General features: G+C 45.2%; 2 pseudogenes; one reads left to right on the top strand and one right to left on the bottom strand.

Moving 5' to 3' along the window:
* Positions 1-202: 202 nt before the first annotated feature.
* On the bottom strand, positions 203-10,260 carry LOC129815884 (transmembrane reductase CYB561D2-like; annotated as a pseudogene).
* Positions 10,261-15,856: 5,596 nt separating this feature from the next.
* Positions 15,857-19,904, top strand: LOC129815883 (ras association domain-containing protein 1-like; annotated as a pseudogene).
* Positions 19,905-19,924: the final 20 nt, after the last annotated feature.

The raw sequence follows: 19,924 nt of genomic DNA, 5'->3' as shown, positions 1-19,924 counted from the left end.
TAGCTAAATTGCCATCAATGTTTAATGCTTTTTGACCTGTCCCCAAATTAATATAGTTGGTTCAAAGTTCGTTTTGATATTTCAACCCGAGTGTCATGACCACATCTGGTGTGGGTGGATGAAATCAACATGCGTGCGAGCGGTCTGGTCAGTATGTAATAGTCCATGACTGTTTGTGAGCTTGATGTTGGCGATAGCCTGTTTAGGACTCCAGTTGTTTCTTAGCCATGTAGGTATTGGACACCTGGCTCATGATGACCAGGGTGATGACAGCAGAGTAGGGTGCCACCAGGTGTATCTTCCCACAGCGCCTGTAAACCACACAGAGCAGGTGCCCAGGAGCAGACTGGCACTGCCAAGCAGATAGGTGATGAGGCCGGATGCTGCGTAGCGCTTCAGCCTAGCCAGGGACCAGCCCTTAGCCAGAGAGTAGTAGAGGAGGAGCAGAGCCGCCAGAGTCTGCACCCCAACAACACATACCGTCCCCAGGCCGACCAGGCCATGCCACAAGGTGAAGTGGGGTTTGCTGTTCAGGTACCAAGGTGGCACAGAGACACTGCAGAATCCAGAGGACATGCGTCTTGGTGGGGAAACTTCAGGATGGGAGAACAGTGTGGAGAGAAGAGGTGCCATAGCCTCTGTCATGAAGAGGGAGAACTTAGAGAGGAAAGAGGGGAATCAAAATGAGATCGGAAGAGAACAGCAAGGAGGGTGGAGATCAGAGAATGGTCGAGGAAAAATGTATGTCACGCTTCTGTGACATTTGAGTGAGATTAATTTACAAACTACATTATGTACACACAGATGTGTCAACTTACTGCTAGGAAAGGTTGCCAAGAAAACAAACCTGAAAAACAGATAAAAAACCAAACCTATTGGTGTCACGGTCGTGTGGAGGATTGATGGACCAAAACGCAGCTTTAGGAAAATAAGCCATCTTCTTTTATTTTTAAAGATGACGAAAAATAAACACGAAACACTTAATACAAACTAACAAAACAACAAACGATCGTGAAGCTAATAAACGTCGTGCACATACAACAGGCTACAAACGTACTGACATAGACAACTACTCACAACCAATGAGAGCCTATGGCTACCCTAAATAAGGCTCCCAATCAGAGACAACCGAAATCAGCTGTCTCTAATTGGGAACTCATTCAGGTAACCATAGACTCTCCTAGACAACTAAACATACATAGACAACACTAGACACATGTACTCCACACAAACCCATATACTATACCCAACAACCCCTTTACCATAAAAAACACCCAAAACCAACAAAACACAAACATTCCCCATGTCACACCCTGACCTAACTAAAATAATAAAGAAAACAAAGAATACTAAGGCCAGGGCGTGACAATTGGGTTATTTAATCTCAATAGAAAATATTTCTAGTGGGTTAAGGTGAAACTCAGTAGCTATGTAACAGCATTGATTGGACCAGGGTGCTCTGCTGGCCCCAAGGTTGGGTTACTCACTTGTTCCAGGCTTGGCCAGTATCCCACATCCTACTTTCCCATAACTGTCAATTCGAAGCTCTGATTCTGAGTTTCGCCAAGGTTTCCTGCCTTTCCTTTGCGCACAAGATGGACAGGTAGAACTGTGCGTGCGCATCTGACGTCAGTTCAACCCCATTTGAACCCACAGATAGGCCTCAATTTTTAAGGGGGAGTTGATAACTTTTTCCTAATAAGTGGAAAAATAATAATTATTTATTTTTGTACATTCATTGAAACCCATTGCAGAGAAAGTTAATTACAAAGTATTACACCAGTTTCTCACCAAATTCATTCTGTAAAGTGAAATAGGCTACATGAGAAAGCTGTTGCAACCCGTTATTGACAAGCAAGAGTAAAACTTAAGCAGTCCTAGCTGCAGCCTACCTAACATTAGTCGTTACACAATAGATGACAAGTTTAGCTAAATAATACAATTAACTACTGGGTCAATAATTGAATTACACAGATATGGTAAAAAGGGTCATTCATTGCGTGGAGTGTTTTATTCTCATCAACAGAGTCTGTGCGGCATTTCTTGATATTGAAATTCAAGCTATGGTGTGACGTGAACAGAATCCCTATTATTCCTACTTTCTCATGTGCATTTTGGGAATTGTAGTTCCGATGAGCTGTTGAGTGAGTTCTAGATAGTCATTGGTTCCACGCTATTTCTTCCTTGACCAGACTCCATGAAGAAGGGTTAATTACTTAAATTTGCATTGTGAAACAGACTGTGAATTCCAATCGTTGATGAATAACCTCTATGGCACCAATATTGTCTTTATATTCAGAAGGAATAAAAGTAACAAGTAATTAAAGAGCAGCAGTAAAATAACAATAGTGAGACTATATACAGGGGGGTACCGGTACAGGGTCAATGTGCGGGGGTACCGGTTAGTTGAGGTAATATGTACATGTAGGTAGAGTTATTAAAGTGACTATGCATAGATGATAACAACAGAGAGTAGCAGCGGGGGTGTCAAAGGGGGGGGGGCAATGCAAATAGTCTGGGTAGCCATTTGATTAGGTGTCCAGGAGTCTTATGGCTTGGGGGTAGAAGCTGTTTAGAAGCCTCTTGGACCTAGACTTGGCGTTCTTTTCAGTCTCCTGAGGGGGATTAGCTGTTGTCGTGCCCTCCTCACGACTGTCTTGGTGTGTTTGGACCATGATAGTTTGTTGTTGATGTGGACACCAAGGAACTTGAAGCACTCAACCTGGTCCACTGCAGTCCCGTCAATGAGATTTGGGCTGTGCTCGGTCCTCTTTTTCCTGTAGTCCACAATCATCTCCTTTGTTCTGGCACTACGCAGTACCCTCTGTAGTGCCTTGCGGTCGGAGGCCGAGCAGTTGCCATACCAGGCAATAATGCAACCAGTCAGGATGCTCTCGATGGTGCAGCTGTAGAACATTTTGAGGAACTGAGGACCCATGCCAAATCTTTTCAGTCTCTTAAGAGGGAATAGGCTTTGTCGTGCCCTCTTCACGACTGTCTTGGTGTGTTTGGACCATGATAGTTTGTTGTTGATGTGGACACCAAGTAACTTGAAGCTCTCAACCTGCTCCACTATAGCCCCGTCGATGAGAATGGGAGCATGCTCGGTCCTCCTTTTCCTGTAGTCCACAATCATCTCCTTTGTCTTGATCAAGTTGAGGGAGAGGTTGTTGTCCTGGCACCATACGGCCAGGTCTCTGACCTCCTCCCTATAGGCTGTCTCATCATTGTCGGTGATCAGGCCTACCACTGTTGTGTCATTTGCAATCTTAATGATGGTGTTGGAGTCGTGCCTGGCCATGCAGTCATGAGTGAACAGGGAGTACAGGAGGGGACTGGGCATGCACCCCTGAGGGACCCCCGTGTTGAGGATCATCGTGGCGGATGTGTTGTTACCTAACCTTACCACATGGGGCGGCACGTCAGGAAGTCCTGGATCCAGTTGCAGAGGGAGGTGTTTAGTCCCAGGGTACTGTGGTGTTGATTGCTGAGCTGTAGAAAATGAATAGCATTCTCACATAGGTGTTCCTTTTGTTCAGGTGTGAAAGCGCAGTGTGGAGTGCAATAGAGATTGCATCATCTGTGGATCTGTTGGGGTGCAAATTGGAGTGGGTCTAGGGTTTCCAGGATAATGGTGTTGATGTGAGCCATGATCAGCCTTTCAAAGCACTTCATGGCTACAGGGGTGAGTGCTACAGGTCGGTAATCATTTAGGCAGGTTACCTTAGTGTTCTTGGTCACAGGGACTATGGTGGTCTGCTTGAAACATGTTGGTATTACAGACTTAGACAGGGAGAGGTTGAAAATGCCAGTGAAGACACTTGCCAGTTGGTCAGCGCATATTCGGAGTACATGTCCTGGTAATCCGTCTGGCCGAGGGGCCTTGTGAATGTTGACCTGTTTAAAGTTCTTACTCTGCTGCCAATGACTGGAACGAACTGCAAAAATCTCTGAAGCTGGAGACTCTTACCTCTCTCACTAGCTTTAAGCACCAGCTGTCAGAGCAGCTCACAGATCACTGCACCTGTACATAGCTCATCTGTAAATAGCCCATCCAATCTACCTCATCCCCATACTGTATTTAGTTATTTATCTTGCTCCTTTGCACCCCACTATCTCTACTTGCACATTTATCTTCTGCACACCCTACCATTCCAGTGTTTAATTGCTATTTTCACACCCTGGCCTTAGTTATCTTTGTTTTCTTTATTATTTTAGTTAGGTCAGGGTGTGACATGGGGGATGTATGTGTTTTTGTATTGTCTAGGGGTTTTTGTATGTTTATGGGGCAGTGTTCAGTCTAGGTGTTTGTATGTCTATGGTTGCCAGATTGGTTCTCAATTAGAGACAGCTGTCTATCGTTGTCTCTGATTGGGAGCCATATTTAGGCAGCCATAGTCATTAGGTAGGTTGTGGGTGATTGTCTATGTCTTTACGTTAGTTGCTTGTGTCTGCACTTTCGTTCTATAGCTTCACGTTTGTTGTTTTTGTATAGTTTGTCAGTGTTCGTTTCGTGTTCGTCTTCAAATAAAAAGAAGATGTACTGTTATCACGCTGCGCCTTGGTCCTCCTCTCTTCATTGTTACGACGATCGTGACAGCTATATTGTAATTACTTCGCCACCATGGCCTATTTATTGCCTTACCTCTCTTATCCTACCTCATTTGCACATGCTGCATATAGATTTTTCTATTGTATTGTTGATTGTATGTTTGTTTATTCCATGTGTAACTCTGTGTTGTTGTATGTGTCGAATGGCTTTGCTTTATATTGGCCAGGTCACAGTTGCAAATGGGAACTTGTTCTCAACTTTGAAACAATTTCTGTTTCACATACACGCCAGTGTATTTTATGCGTTACAGCTGGATGAGTCAACAGACATGGCGGGCCTGGCACAGCTCCTGGTACATGTCCGTTACGTTTATGGGGGGTCAATTAAGGAAGACATCCTCTTCTGGAAACCAGGACAACAGGAGAGGGTATTTTTAAAGCACTGGACAGCTTTGTGACATCAAATGGACTTTGGTGGTTAAGATGTGTTGGTATCTGTACTGATTGCGCAAAATTCATGACAGGGTGACATAGTGGAGTGGTAACGCGTGTGCAAGCAGTTGCTCCCGACGCCACTTGGGTACACTGTAGCATCCACCGAGAGGCTCTTGCTGCCAAGGGAATGCCTGACAGCTTGAAAGACGTTTTGGACACAACAGTGAAAATGGTTAACATTGTTAAAGCAAGGCCCCTGAACTCTTGTGTATTTTCTGCACTATGCAATGATATGGGCAGCGACCACGTAACGCATTTACAACATACAGAAGTGCACTGGTTATCAAAGGGCAAAGTATTGACATGTTTTTTAAATTGAGAGACAAGCTTAAAGTTTTCTTTACTGACCATGATTTTCACTTGTCTGACCGCTTGCATGATGAAGAGTTTCTCACACGACTCGCCTATCTGGGTGATGTTTTTTCTCGCCTGAATGATCTGAATCTAGGATTACAGGGACTCTCTGCAACTATATTCAATGTGAGGAACAAAATTGAGGCTATGATTAAGAAGTTGGAGCTCTTCTCTGTCTGCATTAACAAGGACAACACACAGGTCTTTCCATCATTGTATGATTTTTTTGTGTGCAAATGAACTCAAGCTTACTGACAATGTCAAATGTGATATAGCGAAGCACCTGAGTGAGTTGGGTGCGCAATTATGCAGGTACTTTCCCGAAACGGATGACACAAACAACTGGAATGTTATCCCTTTCATGCCATGCCTCCAGTCCACTTACCGATATCTGAACAAGAGAGTCTCATCGAAATTGCAACAAGAGGTTCTGTGAAAATTTTATTTAATCAGAAGCCACTGCCAGATTTCTCGATTGGGCTGCGTTCAGAGTATACTGCCTTGGCAAATCGCGCTGTTAAGACACTGATGTCTTTGCAACCACATACCTATGTGAGAGTGGATTCTCGGCCCTCACTAGCATGAAAACTAAATACAGGCACAGATTGTATGTGGAAAATGATCAAAGACTGAGATTCTCTCCAATACAACCCAACATTGCAGAGTTATGTGCATCCTTTCAAGCACACCCTTCTCATTAACCTGTGGTGAGCTATTCACAATTTTCAATAAAAAAAATGTTTTATATATAAGAAGGCTCAATAAAGAGTAAAATTATTGATTATTATTATATTATTATTTGTGCCCTGGTCCTATAAGAGCTCTTTGTCACTTCCCACGAGCTGGGTTGTGACAAAAACTCACACTCATTCTTATGTTTAATAAATGTATGGTATAGTGTGTTTGTGGAAGGCTTACAATGACGGCAAAAAACAACATTTGAGAGTGCGCTGACCCTGGTGCTAGAGGGGGTACGCAGCTGACCCTGGTGCTAGAGGGGGTACGCAGCTGGAGGTTGAATGTTTGAAGGGGTACGGCTGACCCTGGTGCTTAAAAGGGTACGCAGCTGGAGGTTGAATGTTTGAAGGGGTACGGCTGACCCTGGTGCTAGAGGGGGTACGCAGCTGGAGGTTGAATGTTTGAAGGGGTACGGCTGACCCTGGTGCTGGAGGGGGTACGCAGCTGGAGGTTGAATGTTTGAAGGGGTACGGGACTATAAAAAGTTTGGGAACCACTGATCTAGGCCTACTGCTTTTAGAGCCTATAGTTTCAGAGTGCCATATGCTCACAGAGATAGAGATTTTATTACCAAACTCCTGAGGCTGCCTGCCTGTCAAGATGGCCAGAGCCTCTGCAAACAATTTGGAAGGGTGGAGAGGAGTTTTCTTAGTAACACCACAATAAAACAGCTGTTCTAATTTTGCACCACAGAAAATATCTCCTTAAATGCATAACTCATAAAAGAATAAAGTCAATACATTTTCATCTATTATTCAACACTAGTCAGTTCTGCTACATACTTTCTGTTTTAGTCAGTTATTGACAGAACACGAGTCCGAACTAGACTATAGTTTGAAAACACCATGCTCCTCAGTTATTTATCCTATAGTGTTAATGGTGGGTTGACTGTTGGTGTTGTGGTAAATGACCATAAGAGCAATCGCGGTCACAGCTGAACATTCGGGTTGGTCATTTTTGGGAAAGAAGGAGGGGGTAGACACTCTTTCAGTGCGTTCATTTCACGGTCGGGGAGTGGCAATGGTTGGGGCTCATGGACCACATGCGGACTCCCCATCAAATCTAAATCATGTGAGGGACTGATGTAACGGGACAAGTAGAGTAGTAATAGGAATGGTAGAATATTATAATCTTTATTGATGAGTTTATTGTTAAATTGAATTTACAAGTTTCTCTCGAGTGGATATAATTTAATAATTACCTAGGCTATGATTTTGAGAATTGATGACAATTGGTGAGGGACGCACAAATCCGTTAACATTGTAACATAGAGATATGGAATTAAAGGAGGCAAGAGAAAATACCCCTCATTTGAGATGACGTGGAGCAGCGCGACCAGCAGCGGATACTGAAGCCAGGATGAGATGGAATCGCAGTTTTTCAACATCCGTCTTTATCGAAGTCAAAAGGAAAACAGTGAGGCGTCCGCGGCAATTTAAAAAAAGACTAAGAAGTCTGGTCTATCAAGTTACTAAAATAACATACTACCCCCCCCCCCTAAAAAAAAATCCTTTATTTTCTCAGGACTATGCCTTTGTCGATGGACTGCATTGTAGCCTGTTTTAAAAACAATGTAGTTTCTTTAGTTCTGAGTGTAAGCTGGCTTAATAGGATTTTCTACATGGATATGCTACTTTTTGATATACAGTGACTATTATGTTTGCTCCTTGTATGTATAATGACAAACCGCGGTGTAGGTTTAACTACTTTTAATGAACATATACTTCAGCTAGAAAACTCCATGTTTAGTCATGCAATGCATTCTTCAACCACCTGCCCCTGCATAGCCTGCTGGGTAACGTAGTCTTAATGTTATTAACACATAACACATCTTCCTTCCTTTGAAGAAAACTACTTTTCTCTGTAACTAAACATGTAACATCACATTGTTTACCCAACCTGCATAACATGCAATTTTCAATAACAAACAGTTCTTTCACCATATTATAATTGTTTTTCAACTAAATGCAGTCTGTCCAACAATACTCTATTGTGGCTCTATTTCTTTTCACATAAACAAAAACATTCAGTCCAGGTGCCCCTTTTCCTCTTTTTTGTGTGCAATTCTCAATAAGCCTTACAGGGGTTCTGACAGTCCTTTTTGGTCGTTCTGCTGAAGTGCTTCCTGAAACAGTTGGACAGCGTTCGTTGTCCAACTGTTCTGACTGAATTCTCCATTGCTAAAGGCGCTTCAGCAGTATCCTCCTGATGATCCTCAGTCCCTTGAGTGAATGGCTGCAGCCTTAGATCCACTCTGTTTCGTCTCAGTTGTGATCCATGCTCCGTTTGGACCTCATAGGATCGCGGTGCAACTTCTCTCCGCACGCACCCTTGCTTCAACCAGGTTCCTGTAGTGATGTCTTGGAGTCATTCAGTTTTTCCTTCGAGATTGACTTTGTGAGCACCTCTGGGTTTTAGCGAGTCCTCATGGATGGGTAGATTGGTTCTTATGCGACGTCCTATCAACATTTGTCCAGGTGAAAGTCCGTTCTGCAGCAGTGCGCTGCGGTAGATCATCAGATTTTGGGGGATTTTTAATCCTCCTTTCCATCGTGTGCCTTTTTCATCAGACCTTTGACAATTATGACTGAATTCTCTGCTGTTGTGTTGGAATCCCCAATCGTTAACAAACGATCGTAATTCGGAACTTGAGAACTGCGGGCCATTGTCTAAGTACAGTTCAGACACAACCCCATGTCTTGCAAAGACTGATTTCAGGTAGGTGATTACAGCTTTGCTGGAGGTAGTTGGCAGTGTTGCTACTTCAGGGTAGTTTGAGTAGTAGTCGGTAACAACAATGTGACTTTTGCCATTGCAGTCAAAAAGGTCAACTCCAACTTTGTAGTAGGGTTTGTTGGGTACTGGATAAGGCATTAGCGGCTCTGCTTGCTGCTTTGGCCTGTATGTCAAACACTGTTCACATGAAACAGTGGTCTGCCTGATTTCCTGGTTCTTTCTTGGCCAGTACATTAATTCTCGTGCTTGTCGTTTGCATTTTTCCTCACCCAAATGGCCCTTGTGTATTTTCTGTAGCATTTCTTTGCGTAGTGCCATGGAAATGACAATCTTGTTGCCTTTGAACACTATGCCATCCACAACGGTGAGCACTGCTCTGCACATCCAGTAATCTTGTATTCTCCTTGGACAGTTGTTTTTCTGTGCGGGCCATCCTATCAGTATTGTTTCTTTCAACCCTGTCGTTGTTTGGTCCGCTGCGGTCTCTCTTTTGATCTGCTCCATTCCCTCAGAAGACACAGGAAGTGATGCTACGATCATGTCGACGTAGGCCTGAATCTCAGTGTTTTACTGTGTGTCAAAAGCTCTCTTTCTTGTCGACTGCTCGAGAAAGAGCGGCGAACATGAACTTTCCTGGGGCATAGATGATCTTCACATCATACTTTTGCAGTCTGATCAACGTTCTCTGGATTCTCATTGGACAATCATTCAGTGGCTTAGACATGATTGACACCAATGGTTTGTGGTCGGTTTCTTTGAAGTCTTGTCCGTAGACATATTGATGAAACCTTTCGCATGCATATGTGCTCCCCAGTAGTTCTTTCTCTATCTGTGCATAAATTGTCTCTGCGCCTGTCAAGGCTCTGGACACATAAGCAACGGGTTGCCATTTGTCGTCATGCCGTTGCAGAAGAACTGCTCCCAGATCAAACTGTGATGCGACTGCAGAAATTCTTGTGCTTTTCTCTGGATCATAGAACCTGAGCACTGGCTCAACTGTGATTGTCTTCTTTATGTTTTTGAAGCAGTTTTCCTGCTCATGGGACCATTCTCATTTGTTTTTCTGTTCCAGAGACATCTGAGTGGAGCGGACTGTGCTGACAGTTGCGGTATAAACTTTGCAAGGTAGGTGATCATGCCCATGAAGCATCTCACGTCGTCCTTGTTCTTCGGGCGCTCCATGTTGTTGATGGCTGATGTTTTCCTCGGGTCTGGTTTGACTCCATCCTCTGAAAGTACATCTCCCACGAAGGTAAGTGTTTTCACACCAAACTCGCTTTTATCCTTGTTTAGTTTTAGGTTGACTTTCCGTGTCAGGTCCAGCACTTGATTCACTCTCGCACCGTGTTCTTCTTTTATGGACCTCCAGACGATGATGTCATCCATCATGGTCTCCACTCCTAAAATGTGCTTGAAGATAATGTGGATTGTCTTGTGGTAGACCTCTGGCGCTGAGGGAATCCCAAATGATAGACGAAGAAATCTGTACCTGCCCTAAGGTGTGTTGAATCTGCATAGCCTTGAGCTTGCATCATCTAGCTTCATTTGCCAGAATCCTGATGAGGCATCAATCTTACTGAACCACTTTGCTCCAGCAAACTGCGACATTATCTCTTCTCTGGTTGGCAACTTGAAATGCTCTCTCTTGATTGCTTTGTTGAGATCTCTTGGGTCTAGACATATCCTGAGATCGCCGTTCTTTTTCTCCAAAATAACCAGTGAGCTTACCCACTTAGGTTCATCCATTTTTGTGATGACATCCATCTTTTCCTTGCGTCCCAGTTCCTCCTGAACCTTTTCCCCAGTGCAAATGGAACTTTTCTGCATGCATGCACAACTGGAGTAATTTTTTCATCAGTACATATTTTGTGCTCTCCTGGTAAACATCCAAGACCCTGTCATGCCCTGACCATAGAGAGCCCTTGGTTCTCTATGGCGTAGTAGGTCAGGGCGTGACTAGGGGGTGTTTTAGTTCAATATTTCTATGTTGGTGTTTTGTATGTTTCCCAATTAGAGGCAGCTGGTATTCGTTGCCTCTAATTGGGGATCATATTTAGGTAGCCATTTTTCCCACCTGTGTTTGTGGGATATTATTTGTGTTTGTGCTTGTAGCACCACACGCAAAACTCATGGTGGCATGGTCCCCAGTCTTCAACAGGCTCAATATTACCCTATGGCTATCTACTAGTATTATTATGTTCTCATGCTATTGCCATTTGATGCAGGAAAGTACCACATACGCAGAAACTCTCTGTAACACAGAGTTGGGTCAGGTAGTCTGAGATGTTTGTGCATACAAAGCTCCACACTGGCACAGTGTGTATTGCTTTTTTCCCAGCTGGGAATTATTTTGGTTTTGCATGAGACATTGGAGAATTGATGCAAAGAGAACTTGTGTTGCTGTGTGGAAATGTTTAATATGCTGGTTGGAACTGGCAAAGATATGACTTCCTCTCCTCTGTTCTTGGGGAAGGCAGGGTTTCCTGATGCGATTGCTAGCTGGACTTTACATTTACATTACATTTAAGTCATTTAGCAGACGCTCTTATCCAGAGCGACTTACAAATTGGTGCATTCACCTTATGACCTCCAGTGGAACAGCCACTTTACAATAGTGCATCTAAATCTTTCTAAGGGGGGGGGGGGGGTGTCAGAAGGATTGCTTTATCCTATCCTAGGTATTCCTTAAAGAGGTGGGGTTTCAGGTGTCTCCGGAAGGTGGTGATTGACTCCGCTGTCCTGGCGTCGTGAGGGAGTTTGTTCCACCATTGGGGTGCCAGAGCAGCGAACAGTTTTGACTGGGCTGAGCGGGAACTGTACCTCCTCAGTGGTAGGGAGGCGAGCAGGCCAGAGGTGGATGAACGCAGTGCCCTTGTTTGGGTGTAGGGCCTGATCAGAGCCTGAAGGTACTGAGGTGCCGTTCCCCTCACAGCTCCGTAGGCGAGCACCATGGTCTTGTAGCGGATGCGAGCTTCAACTGGAAGCCAGTGGAGAGAGCGGGGTGACGTGAGAGAACTTGGGAAGGTTGAACACCAGACGGGCTGCGGCGTTCTGGATGAGTTGTAGGGGTTTAATGGCACAGGCAGGGAGCCCAGCCAACAGCGATTTGCAGTAATCCAGACGGGAGATGACAAGTGCCTGGATTAGGACCTGCGCCGCTTCATGTGTGAGGCAGGGTCGTACTCTGCGGATGTTGAAGAGCATGAACCTACAGGAACGGGCCACCGCCTTGATGTTAGTTGAGAACGACAGGGTGTTGTCCAGGATCACGCCAAGGTTCTTAGCGCTCTGGGAGGAGGACACAATGGAGTTGTCAACCGTGATGGCGAGATCATGGAATGGGCAGTCCTTCCCCGGGAGGAAGAGCAGCTCCGTCTTGCCGAAGTTCAGCTTGAGGTGGTGATCCGTCATCCACACTGATATGTCTGCCAGACATGCAGAGATGCGATTCGCCACCTGGTCATCAGAAGGGGGAAAGGAGAAGATTAATTGTGTGTCGTCTGCATAGCAATGATAGGAGAGACCATGTGAGGTTATGACAGAGCCAAGTGACTTGGTGTATAGCGAGAATAGGAGAGGGCCTAGAACAGAGCCCTGGGGGACACCAGTGGTGAGAGCGCGTGGTGAGGAGACAGATTCTCGCCACGCCACCTGGTAGGAGCGACCTGTCAGGTAGGACGCAATCCAAGCGTGGGCCGCGCCGGAGATGCCCAACTCGGAGAGGGTGGAGAGGAGGATCTGATGGTTCACAGTATCGAAGGCAGCCGATAGGTCTAGAAGGATGAGAGCAGAGGAGAGAGAGTTAGCTTTAGCAGTGCGGAGCGCCTCCGTGATACAGAGAAGAGCAGTCTCAGTTGAATGACTAGTCTTGAAACCTGACTGATTTGGATCAAGAAGGTCATTCTGAGAGAGATAGCAGGAGAGCTGGCCAAGGACGGCACGTTCAAGAGTTTTGGAGAGAAAAGAAAGAAGGGATACTGGTCTGTAGTTGTTGACATCGGAGGGATCGAGTGTAGGTTTTTTCAGAAGGGGTGCAACTCTCGCTCTCTTGAAGACGGAAGGGACGTAGCCAGCGGTCAAGGATGAGTTGATGAGCGAGGTGAGGTAAGGGAGAAGGTCTCCGGAAATGGTCTGGAGAAGAGAGGAGGGGATAGGGTCAAGCGGGCAGATTGTTGGGCGGCCGGCCGTCACAAGACGCAAGATTTCATCTGGAGAGAGAGGGGAGAAAGAGGTCAGAGCACAGGGTAGGGCAGTGTGAGCAGAACCAGCGGTGTCGTTTGACTTAGCAAACGAGGATTGGATGTCGTCGACCTTCTTTTCGAAATGGTTGACGAAGTCGTCTGCAGAGAGGGAGGAGGGGGGGGGGGGGGGGAGGATTCAGGAGGGAGGAGAAGGTGGCAAAGAGCTTCCTAGGGTTAGAGGCAGATGCTTGGAATTTAGAGTGGTAGAAAGTGGCTTTAGCAGCAGAGACAGAAGAGGAAAATGTAGAGAGGAGGGAGTGAAAGGATGCCAGGTCCGCAGGGAGGCGAGTTTTCCTCCATTTCCGCTCGGCTGCCCGGAGCCCTGTTCTGTGAGCTCGCAATGAGTCGTCGAGCCACGGAGCGGGAGGGGAGGACCAAGCCGGCCTGGAGGATAGGGGACATAGAGAGTCAAAGGATGCAGAAAGGGAGGAGAGGAGGGTTGAGGAGGCAGAATCAGGAGATAGGTTGGAGAAGGTTTGAGCAGAGGGAAGAGATGATAGGATGGAAGAGGAGAGAGTAGCGGGGGAGAGAGAGCGAAGGTTGGGACGGCGCGATACCATCCGAGTAGGGGGAGTGTGGGAAGTGTTGGATGAGAGCGAGAGGGAAAAGGATACAAGGTAGTGGTCGGAGACTTGGAGGGGAGTTGCAATGAGGTTAGTGGAAGAACAGCATCTAGTAAAGATGAGGTCAAGCGTATTGCCTGCCTTGTGAGTAGGGGGGGAAGGTGAGAGGGTGAGGTCAAAAGAGGAGAGGAGTGGAAAGAAGGAGGCAGAGAGGAATGAGTCAAAGGTAGACGTGGGGAGGTTAAAGTCACCCAGAACTGTGAGAGGTGAGCCATCCTCAGGAAAGGAGCTTATCAAGGCATCAAGCTCATTGATGAACTCTCCGAGGGAACCTGGAGGGCGATAAATGATAAGGATGTTAAGCTTGAAAGGGCTGGTAACTGTGACAGCATGGAATTCAAAGGAGGCGATAGACAGATGGGTCAGGGGAGAAAGAGAGAATGACCACTTGGGAGAGTGAATGCACCAATTTGTAAGTCGCTCTGGATAAGAGCGTCTGCTAAATGACTTAAATGTAAAATGTAAATGAGATGAGGATCCCGGTGCCACCGCCCCGCTGCCCAGAAGCTCTCGGGGTGTGCGAGAACACGTGGGCAGACGAAGAGAGAGCAGTAGGAGTAGCAGTGTTATCTGTGGTGAGCCATGTTTCCGTCAGTGCCAAGAAGTCGAGGGACTGGAGGGAAGCATAGGCCGAGATGAACTCTGCCTTGTTGGCCGTAGATCGGCAGTTCCAGAGGCTACCGGAGACCTGGAACTCCACGTGGGTCGTGCGGGCTGGGACCACCAGGTTAGGGTGGCCGCGGCCACGCGGTGTGAAGCGTTTTGTATGGTCTGTGCAGAGAGGAGAGAACAGGGATAGACAGACACATAGTTGACAGGCTACAGAGGAGGCTACGCTAATGCAAAGGAGATTGGAATGACAAGTGGACTACACGTCTCGAATGTTCAGAAAGTTAAGCTTACGTTGGAAAAATTTTATTGACTAAAATGATTAAAATGATACAGTACTGCTGAAGTAGGCTGGCTAGCAGTGGCTGCGTTGTTGACTTTGTTTGAAGTGTAGCTGGCCAGGTAGCCTCGATAGCTGGCTAGGTAACCTCGGTAACTGGCCAGATAATAGTCTAACTACACAATTGTCCTAGATACAAGGACAGCAAAGACAACTATGTAGCTAGCTAACACTAGCCAGCTAATACTACACTAATCAAATCGTTCCGTTGTAATGTAATAGTTTCTACAGTGCTGCTATTCGGTAGAAGTTGGCTAGCTAGCAGTGTTAGCAGTGTTAGCGGTGTTGACCAGCAGTATTGACTAGGTAGGGGAACGGCAGCGCGGCGGACGAAAATAGCTGGCTAGCTAACCAAAAATTACTCCAGACTCCACAGTTATCTTAGATACAAGGACAGCAGAGACAACTGTGTAACTAGCTAACACTACACTAATCAAGTCGTTCCGTTGTTCCGTTGAATGTAGTAGATTCTATAGTGCTGCTATTCGGTAGCTAGCAATGTTGATTACGTTACGTTACGTTAAAAGGACGAAAATAGCTGTCTAGCTAACCTAGAAAATCGCTCTAAACTACACAATTATCTTTGATACAAAGACGGCTATGTAGCTAGCTAAGATCAAGCAAATCAAACCGTTGTACTGTAATGAAATGAAGTGAAAGTGTGATACTACCTGTGGAGCGAAGCGGAATGCGACCGGGTTGTTGAATGCGGGTTGTTGAATGCGGAAGTGGTAGGGAGGGGGTTGAGAGAGCAAGGTTGGCCAGCTTCCAGCTGCTTCATGCACCTGTCTTTAAACCCAAGGGAGTGAACTCGCTGTTTACTGGACAGAAAGAGAGGTTGTATTATCATGTGAAAAAGTAATGCCAGATGAGGACATAGGATACTTTTGTACAACTAACTACTGTACACGGAAGGGACGTAGAACACGTTTATTTACCACATACCCCAAAAATCACTTGTTTCATGTTTCATGAAAAAAATTACATTTAGGAGATCAAATGATATAGCAGGTGTATAATAAAGCTGTAGAACAACACAAGTAAGCTCTTTGCTGACCTCTTGTGGTTGGTTAGCTTGTGAGCCTACAGCCAGACCACAGGAATAGGTCCTAGGAGAATTGTTTTGATACTCACATTCCTCTCCTCTATTTCAGATTTAACCTATTGACTGGGGGAAACGAGTGCTTTCTGTCGGTGACATCCAGCAGAAGGTGAAGGAATTCAATGCTCAAATCAACAGCAATCTCTACATGGTGCTGGTATGTAAATGTCAATGAATGTACACACACACACACAAACCTGTGTCGAATGGCCAGTTAACCTCGCTTTGTAAATGAGTTGCTGACCCCTTATGTCCGGGTGTCCTGTATATGTATGTGGTTAATACACTCTACAAAAATATAAACACAACATGCAACAATTTCAAAGATTTTACTGAGTTACAGTTCATATAACATGCTGACCAAACCGGACACCAGAAACGATGGACACCAGGTTGAAATATCAAATCAAACTCTGAACCAATTCTATTAATTTGGGGACAGGTCAAAAAGCATTTAACATTTATGGCAATTTAGCTAGCTAGCTTGCTGTTCTTAGCTAATTTGTCCTGGATTATAAACATTGGGTTGTTATTTTACTTGAAATACACAAGGTCCTCAACTCCGACATTTAATCCACATCTAAAACGGAAAAACAAATTTGTTTCTCGTTATCTCTCCTCCTTACTTCAGGCTTATTTTTCTTCTTTGGACGTTGTGTTGCAGTTGGCAACCAACTTTACAGCATTACTACAACCAACTGTAGTGTGGACCTAAATTAATCTTTCAATCACCCACATGGGTATTTGCTTCTAAACAACCAATGAGGAGATGGCACGTTGGTATATCCTCTTAAAAACCAATGAGGAGATGGGAGAGGCCGGACTTGCAGCGCGTTGAGCGTCACAAATAGAACCTATTTCTATTTTAGCGCCTGGCCACGCAGACGCTCGCTGAGGCGCGCGAGCAGTATGGGTGCAATGATTGAATAACATGTATGTGTACATTTATTTTGCAACTATCACGCACGCGACGTGAGCGGTGTGGTCAGCATGTAAGGAAATCAGTCAATTGAAATAAATAAATTAGGCCCTAATTTATGGATTTCTCATAACTGGGAATACAGATATGCATCTGTTAGTCACAGATACCTTTTATAAAAGAGTAGGGGCGTGGATCAGAAAACCAGTTAGTATCTGGTGTGACCACCATTTGCCTTATGCAGCATGACACATCTCCTATGGAATGTTGTCCCACTCCACTTCAATGGCTGTGCGAAGTTGCTGGATATTGTTGGGAACTGAAACACGCTGTCATACACTTTGATCCAGAGCATCCCAAACATGCTCAATGGGTGACATGTCTGGTGAGTAATGCAGGCCATGGAAGAACTGGGATATTTTCAGCTTCCAGGAATTGTTTACAGATCCATGGACATGGGGCCGTACATTATCATGCTGAAACATGAGGTTATGGCGGCGGATGAATGGCACGAGAATGGGCCTCAGGATCTCGTCACGGTATCTATGTGCATTCAAATTGACATCAATAAAATGCAATTGTGTTCGTTGTCCGCACTTTATACCTGCCCATTCCATAACCCCACCGCCACCATGGGACACAGTTCACAAAGCAAACCGCTCGTTCACACAATGCCATACACGCTGTTTGCCATCTGCCCGGTACAGTTGATACCGGGATTCATCCGTGAAGAGCACAGTTCTCCAGCATGCCAGTGGCCATCGAAGGTGAGCATTTGCCCACTGAAGTCGGTTATGACGCAGAACTGCAGTCAGGTCAAGACCCTTGTGAGGACGATGAGCATGCAGATGAGCTTCCCTGAAACGGTTTCTGACAGTTTGTGCTGAGATTCTTTGGTTGTGCAAACCCACAATGTTTTCAGCTGTCCAGGTTGCTGGTCTCAGACGATCCCGCAGGTGAAGAAGCCGGATGTGGAGGTCCTGGGCTGTCGTGGTTACATGTGGTCTGCAGTTGTGAGGCCGGTTGGACGAACTGACAAATTCTCTAAAACAATGTTGGAGGCGGCTTATGGCAGGGAGATGAACATTAAATTCTCTGGCAACTGCTATGGTGCACATTCCTGCAGTAAGCATGCAAATTGCACATTCCTGCAGTAAGCATGCCAATCTGGGGCATTGTGTTGTGTGACACTTCCGGCTGAAGTGCCGGACCTCTTTCTACCTCCCCAAAGACACAGCCAAACACCTGCACATAAGCTCCAGGACACAGGTACGAGAGGTCATAGAGGCCCTGCTCAACAAATTCACTGTGGTGGACAACCCGGCCAAGTTCGCCCTGTTTGAGCGCAGTGAACGTCAAAACCAGAGTAAGTGTCCATAAGCAATATAACCTAAATGCACTGTCATGAACATGCTCAAATCATTCCACTTAATATGATACCAAACACAATGTATGAAAATGTCCGGGTCAATTCTCTCTCTCTCTCTCTCTCAATTCAATTCAATTCATTTAATTTATTGGCATGGGAAACATGTTTACATTGCCAAAATGTAAATAAACAATCAAAAATTAACAGTAAACATTCAACTCAAAAAAGTATCAAAGGAATAGAGACTCTTCAAAAGTCATATTATGGCTATGTATCTCTCTCTGTCTCTTTCTTTGTTTTACTTTTCCAGTGTAAGATGTCTGACGAGCGGCCGCTCCACCTGCGTCTGTGTGCCGGACCTAAGTCTGGTGTTGAAAGAGAATTAGACTGGTGAGGTCAATGTGAGTCATCTTCAAAACCATAGAAATAAAATATATTTCTTTGTCCAAAAAATACACAGAGGGCTCTCATATACGCAATACTGAAAATGATGTGTATTGTAAAGTGTTGACAGACTATGTAACTCTGTAATGTAACTTTATTGCATTGAGATTGAGTTACTCTCTCTCCCACAGTGGGATGCATTCAGCTTCCCTGAGCTGCACAATTTCCTGCGGATCCTTCAGCGTGAGGAGGAGGAACACGTCCGGCAGATCATCAAGCGCTACGCTCTGGGCTGGGACAGGGTGAAGGAGGCAATGGCCAGCATCACCACCCCCGGCTGATGTGATGTAATGGCATCATGGTGGAGAGGCATGCACACTATTGACCAGCAGCCACCAGGAGCATGGTACACAATATGCCATTCTGAGTTCAAAGGTCTTTAGAGCTGTCCTTGATGTAGCAGATAGAGCACAGCACAACAACCTCTGCAGCTGTAGATGGCAACTACGGCCAAAGGGGGTTAGATAGGGGGAGAGACAGGAAGTCAGAGATCAATCATGAACATGTCCTTGAGACAGACTTTGGCCGTGTTCGAGAGGATCAATATTGTAATGTATCATGGGTAAATTGTGACTGACTGACTGATCTACAAATAATAATGAGTTGTTATTTGTAGATGAGTTAGTCGGCAGTCGCCTGCACTGTCAGCTGCAATGTCGAACAAGCCCAGGGACATAGCTAGGAGAGAAGGTAGAGATATTTAGTGCAAACCAGTGGACTACTACTATGGGTGTTGTGTGGCCTGGATTGGGCACTACTGTGAACGACTGGAAGAAGTTGTCTGAGGAGTAAGGACAGACGATAAAGTCATTGACTGGACACCCAGGAGATGTCCTGGTCTGGACACTGCTTAACTGGAGAACTGGAGTTTTTCCACTGGGAAAATGTATTCTGCTGCTCAGATGTTGGGGGAGGTTGCAATAACTGAAGATTTAATTGTATTGAGCTGTTGTTACTCTAATAATTCCCCTTGTTAATAAAGGGATCATTGAATGCGTCTGACATGCCATTCTGTTGTGGGCTTTCTCTAGATTTCTATCTTAGTTTAGGGACGTGCGATGAAACTTGACAACCGTTTTAGACCAGGGTTGTGTTCAGTAGGGCATACAGTAGCAAAAATGTATTTCAATCGGGAAAAAAATTCTGTGTTCTTACAGGGACAGTATAGGTTTCTCCCTGTTACAAAAATATTTTCTTCCTACTGCACATGTCCCAGCTTTCTGGGAAGCCATCTGTCAAAATGACTCAGTTAAATCCTTTAAACTTTTAATTAGCCAGTGTCATGCATGTTTTATTATGGAAATTACATATCTAAGGAAATGAATCTATTTTGCAGTGTTCATATTTCCACTAATAATAAAAAGATAAGTCATTGAATATTTATTTTGTTATCAGTGTTGTTA

This window comes from Salvelinus fontinalis, chromosome 18 (genome assembly GCF_029448725.1).
Source record: "Salvelinus fontinalis isolate EN_2023a chromosome 18, ASM2944872v1, whole genome shotgun sequence".
Taxonomy (NCBI): Eukaryota; Metazoa; Chordata; class Actinopteri; order Salmoniformes; family Salmonidae; genus Salvelinus; species Salvelinus fontinalis.
This window is presented reverse-complemented; position numbering and strand designations above follow the sequence as displayed.